Here is a 6,340-nt window from a genome sequence, read left to right on the forward strand (position 1 = left end):
GGAGGGTCAGTGCCGGCCGGGGACGGGTCCCACTCCACGGACCAGCCAAATGGAACGGACGTAGGCCACTCAAAGCTGTCCGTGGGATTCTCGTAGGTTAGACCTGAAACAGACATTAGCAAGGCTGAGTATTCTAATACTCAGCAAGGCTTACCCGGGTTTGGGTATACTTAGCCCATAACTAGACTCATGAAGTTATTGTAAAGGCTCTAGGTTTATTTTCAGCTGAAAAGCAACAAAGAGTATGAACTACTTTCAAATTTTAGCTTTCAGATTCTAACTTGGTTAGCCATTCTAGGTTAGCACCTACACTAAACAAGCAAGGTAGTGATTATCATCCATCAGGATTATCTCATCAACAATTACACTTATTACTCAATGTGGTAAAAGGGATAAGCAGTCTCAAGCATCGTGAGAGGCGGACGATTCGAATCGAATTTAACCTTGCAAGGTAAACCTAACTCACACGCTTGGAATACCAACAGGGCATTCCGAAGCAACCGTTTCCCTCATATTCCGGGTTATGGATCGGGGCCACCACAAGCGACTGCAGGACCGTACGCACACCCAAAGTGTACAGGACATACGTCTGTAGCGCGACTACAAAACCCGTATTCCTGTCTGCCTTGCAGAACGTACTCCCACACGTCGGTGCGTGTAAACATAAAATAAAAGTCGAGTGGTGGGAGCGCGTCCATTTGCCGGGCCAATCGGGTACTAGGCTTACCGCTTACCATATTTCGCGGCATGTGGCTAGTACTTTCAAAAACTTAGCCACCACTACCACACGGATCGACCTTAAGACTTTTATCAAAACAGACAGGGTAAAACCTCAGGTCATGATACAACACATGACCCTGTCCGTCATCCTTATAGTGGTTGCAGAAATGTAAACATGCAACTCCTATATCGCGCGAGTGACAGGAAATCACCCGACTTCTACCGGTCCTATTAGCGAAGCATCTATCCGTTAAGGATTCGGGAGCATTACATTGGATTCTTAGAATTTATGCATCTAGGGTTTCATCTCAACTCCTAGACCTAATGCAAAGTATAATATAGCTAGATATAGATTACAGTGTAAATAAAGTAGTGGGATATGTCCGGGGCTTGCCTTCGGGAGTAGGGGTAGGGGCAGGAGAGTCAGAGATTTCCGAACTCGGGTTCGGAACTTCAGTTAGTCCTTCGACGACGTGTGCTGGATCTTCTGAAAAACCTTGGTCTTGTCCTAAGACCAATTCGTAGTCCCCGTCGTCGAGTGTCGTTGATTCTATATGAAATGCAATACATTAATAAGGTGAATTTTAAATTTAAAATTCAAATATTATATCACATCCAATTAGCACACAAACATGTATAGAATAAAGAGGGTTTAGATTTGAAACACCATTTATAAGATATGGTAAAAGTTTATTGTAATATAAATTAAGCCTTTGGGTTAAATTTGAAATAAACTAAAATTTGATTTCAAAACTTTAAATAAAAGATCATAGAAACTTAATTATATATTAGCATCATAAAACATTACATTAGTGATTACTAAAATTCCAATTAGAAGAGGTTCTACATTAGGTTTATTTTAAATTTGAAAGCTCAAATTAAAGATGTTAAGTTTAAATTAAATGTGGAGTTTGAAATTGCACAAGGTCATTTAGGGCTTAAAGAATATCATGCTAAACTTAAAGATAAACAAAAGAGCATGAAATGACAAGATCACATGTGTATTACCCCTTAATTTTAGATGTTTAATAAAGGCAAAAGTATTTTGTTTCACACTAAACTCTATTAATAAAAGTCATAGAGTTTGAAATCTACTTTCTAACAAAATTTGTTTCACTATTTTTAGATTTTTCTGTGGATTGTTATGAATTTTACAAGACAGAATAGACCCTCACATGAAATAACAGATTTCCTTTATACATTAGTCCCTGCATTTAACATCTAGCCCCCTGGAAAGAAAGTACTCCACGCAATTAAACCCAAACCATGGCCGGCGGTGGGGAAGCTCCTGCCCGGCCAGATTCCGGCCGGTGAGGTCGCCGGCGGTGAGGGGAAAAGAGAGGGGGAGCACGAGGGGACCTAGGGCTACCTGTGGGCGGTCTCGGAGGGGGTCAAGGCGGTCGGAGGAGGGCTACCCGCGGTGGGCCGAGCCGGTGGCTGGAGGCGCACGGCGGCGGGTGGCTTCCGGTGGGCGGAGGTGGAAGAGAACTGGCTGGGGAGGTTCTATAGGGCACGAGGAAGCTCACGGTACAGTCAATTTGAGGAGGGAAAGGGCGGAAGGAGAAGTCCCACGGTGGCCCGAGCTCACGGCGGCAATGGAGGAGCGGCGAGGTACTGACACGCGCGCGGGGAGGTCGGGGGCGTCAATTTATAGGCAAGCGGATCGACGGTGAGCTGCTAGTGTCGTAGAGCAGGAGGGAGGGGAGGGGATAAGGCCGGCCGCAGGGTTTTGCGGCGGCGGCAGGAGTGGCGCCGGCGGCGGTGCGGCAGTGCCGCAGGCGCCGTGGCGCGCGGCCAGGACGCCAGCAAAGGGGAGGGGTAGAGCGGTGGCCAAGCAAGAGTCGACGCGTGGATGGGGAAGGGCAGGGGAGCTGGCCGGCGGTGAGCCAGTGCGGCCCATAAATCCGGCGACAGAAGAAACAGAGGAAGCAGAGCAGGGGGGGGGCAGAACGCAGGGAGGAAGAAGGGGAGGTGAACTGACTTGTGGACTAAACTGTGATTTCAGAGAAAGCCAGGGGCTATACTGTAAAGGGCTTGTAACCTTTAAACCAATGCTCAAATGGAGATGGTCCAAAAATCAAAAGTGCATGGTTTTTCAAACCCTACAACTTCTCTTTAAGGTTCATCTACAGTTGAGCAATAGTTTTTGAGTTAAAATGAACTTAGTAATAATTTCATGTTTTATGTAAATCCCTAAGTAAAATTACTTTTGCACATACATCCTATGGTAATTTCACATATATTTTTACAATTTGACCACAGATACTACTTTTTGCAAAATAACCCTTATGCTTTTAATCTTTTCCCTCATCTCCATCCATTTTGCATAAAAGGGCCTTTAGTTAATATTAATTGCATAAACGTCCTTTCTTTCATAACATTGCGTACATAAAGTATATTTTGCCAAACTTTGAACATACAAGCATGCTTAAAATCTAAGATATAACCTAGCTAATTACCTGAGTGTCACAGCCTTCCCCCCTAAAAAGAATCTCGTCCCGAGATTCTGAAGCAGGATGGAACAGGAAGATCAAGTTCGAAGATTTGTTTGGAAGAAATCGGGAAAGTTGCGTTGAAGATAAGATTCGGTTTCCCATGTTGCCTCTTCCTCTGTGTGATGATTCCATTGAATCTTGTACATTTTGATGGTCTCTCTTCTGGTACTTCTTTCTTTCGTGTCGAGAATTCTGATGGGATGTTCTGTATAGGTCAAATCTGGTTCGATTTCGATAGCTTGGGAATCAATGATCTCGGTGGGGATTTTAACACACTTTCTGAGTTGGGATACATGAAAGATGTTATGGATGGCCGCTAATTGAGAAGGAAGTTGGAGACGATAAGCTACAGGTCCACAAATTTCAAGGATTTCAAAGGGTCCGATGTATCGAGGAGCAAGCTTCCCTTTTACACCGAATCTTTGAACACCTCGGATAGGAGATACTCGAAGATATACGAAGTCTCCGACGTGAAACTGTAAGGGTCTTCTTCGTATATCAGCGTAGCTTTTCTGTCGAGATTGGGCGGCCTTTAGATTGTCCTGGATTAGCTTGACCTTATCCTCTGCTTCTACAACTAGATCGGGTCCAAAAGTTTTACGCTCGCCGGTTTGTGACCAACTCAAAGGAGTTCGGCATCGGCGACCGTATAATGCTTCAAAGGGAGCCATTTTAATACTTGTCTGATAGCTATTGTTGTAAGAGAATTCTGCTAGTGACAAGTATCTATCCCAATTTTTGTCAAATTGGAGTACACAAGCTCTGAGCATATCTTCCAGAATTTGGTTTATTCGCTCAGTTTGCCCATCCGTTTGAGGATGATAGGCGGAGCTTCGAATTAATTTAGTCCCAAGAGCTTCATGAAGTTGCTCCCAGAACCTTGCAACAAATTGTGCTCCACGATCAGAAATGATCGTTTTAGTACTCCATGAAGTCGAATAATTTGATCCAAATAGATCTCAGCATACTTCTTAGCAATATACGTAGTATGCACGGGAAGGAAGTGTGCGGTTTTGGTTAATCGATCAACGATTACCCAAACAGAATCATGCCTCCGAGAAGTGTTGGGTAAGCCAACGATAAAGTCCATGCTGATATCCTCCCATTTCCATGAAGGAATAGGTAGCGGTTGAAGAATACCAGCAGTCTTTAAATGACTGGCTTGACTCTTTGGCAGATATCACATTCTGACACATATTTGGCGATTTCTCGTCTCATACGAGTCCACCAAAAGTTGTGTTTTAGATCCTGATACATCTTCGTACTACCGGGGGTATGGAAAATTTAGATAGATGGGCTTCATCCATTATTTGTTTTCGGAGTTATGGTCTTTTGGTACAACAATACGCTCGTTGAACCATAAAACTCCTTCAGGATCTACTCGGAAGCACTTATATTTCCCTTCACCTTGGGTTATTTTCTGTTTGATGATTTTAACCCCTTCATTACGCTGTTGTGCTAGAACAATATTATCTCTGAGTGTGGCTTCAACCGAGATATGGTTTAAGTCACCTTGGGAAACGATCTCTAGATTAAGTTTACTCATTTCCCAACAGAGAGTCTCGTTGAACGCTTCAACGGACAAGCAGGAGCAATGTGCCTTGCGACTGAGGGCGTCGGCAACAACGTTAGCTTTGCCGGGATGATAGTGTACTTCTAAATCATAATCTTTGATTAGTTCTAGCCAGCGTCTTTGCCTCATATTCAGGTCTGCTTGGGTAAAGATATACTTGAGGCTTTTATGATCAGTGTAGATATGACATTTCATACCCATCAGATGGTGTCTCCAGATCTTTAGGGCATGAATAACAGCTGCAAGTTCCAGATCATGAGTAGGGTAGTTCTGTTCATGAACCCTAAGTGCTCGTGATGCATATGCAATGACTCGGTTGTCTTGCATAAGTACACAACCAAGTCCAGTTCCTGATGCATCACAATAGATGTCAAAAGGTTTTGAGACATCTGGTTGAGCTAAGACTGGTGCAGTCGTAAGATGATTTCTAAGGATATGAAATGCATCTTCGCATTTTTGATCCCAGGAGAATTTCACACCTTTCTTTAGTATTCGGTCATAGGTTTGGCTATTCTGGAAAAGTCAGGAATGAAACGGCGATAATAGCCAGCTAGACCGAGAAAACTACGAATTTGATGGACGGAGGTTGGGGGTTTCCAATCCATCACTTCTTGTACTTTACTGGGATCGACAGATATTCCGTCACTAGAGATGGTATGGCCCAGAAATTTGACCGTATCTAGCCAAAACTCACATTTAGAGAATTTGGCATATAGGTGGTGGTTTCTTAATCGTTGAAGGATGACATGGAGATGCTTAGCATGATCTTCTGGAGTTTTAGAGTAGATCAAGATGTCATCAATGAAGACCACGACAAACTTGTCGAGCTCTTGCCATGAAAACTGAATTCATGAGGTACATGAAATAGGCTGGGGCATTAGTGAGACCAAACGACATGACAAATACTCGTATAGACCATATCGAGTGAGAAAGCTGTTTTTGGAACATCACTGGGCCGAATTTTAATTTGGTGGTAGCCGGAACGAAGATCTATTTTAGAAAACACCTTGGCTCCGGCTAATTGGTCAAAGAGGATATCAATGCGGGTAGAGGGTACTTATTTTTGATAGTCACCGCATTGAGGGACGATAATCAACACACAGCCTTAAGCTATATCTTTTCTTTTTCACAAATAAGGCCGGACAACCCCATGGTGATGCACTTGGACGAATGAAGCCTTTATCTAAGAGATCTTGGGTTGGATTTTTAACTCGGGCCAACTCATTAGGAGGCATGCGATAAGATCTTTTGGAAATAGGGCTGTACCAGGTTGAAGTTCTATAATGAACTCAATATCTCTGTCTGGGGCATTCCAGGTAAGTCATCTGGGAAAACATCCGATATTCACAGACGACTGGAATATCTTCTAGCTTAACCCCAGATACAGCATAGGTGTAAGAGTTGAACGACTTTGATGGTGGTAGATAAAGAAGAGTAGATTCATGCTCTAATGAACCTATCTCCACCATACGGGAAGGGATATCTATGGATATATGGTACTGGGTCATCCAATTCATTCCTAAAAGAACATCCACTCCTTTAGATCCAACAA

This window comes from Panicum hallii, chromosome 4, assembly GCF_002211085.1.
Source record: "Panicum hallii strain FIL2 chromosome 4, PHallii_v3.1, whole genome shotgun sequence".
NCBI lineage: Eukaryota > Viridiplantae > Streptophyta > Magnoliopsida > Poales > Poaceae > Panicum > Panicum hallii.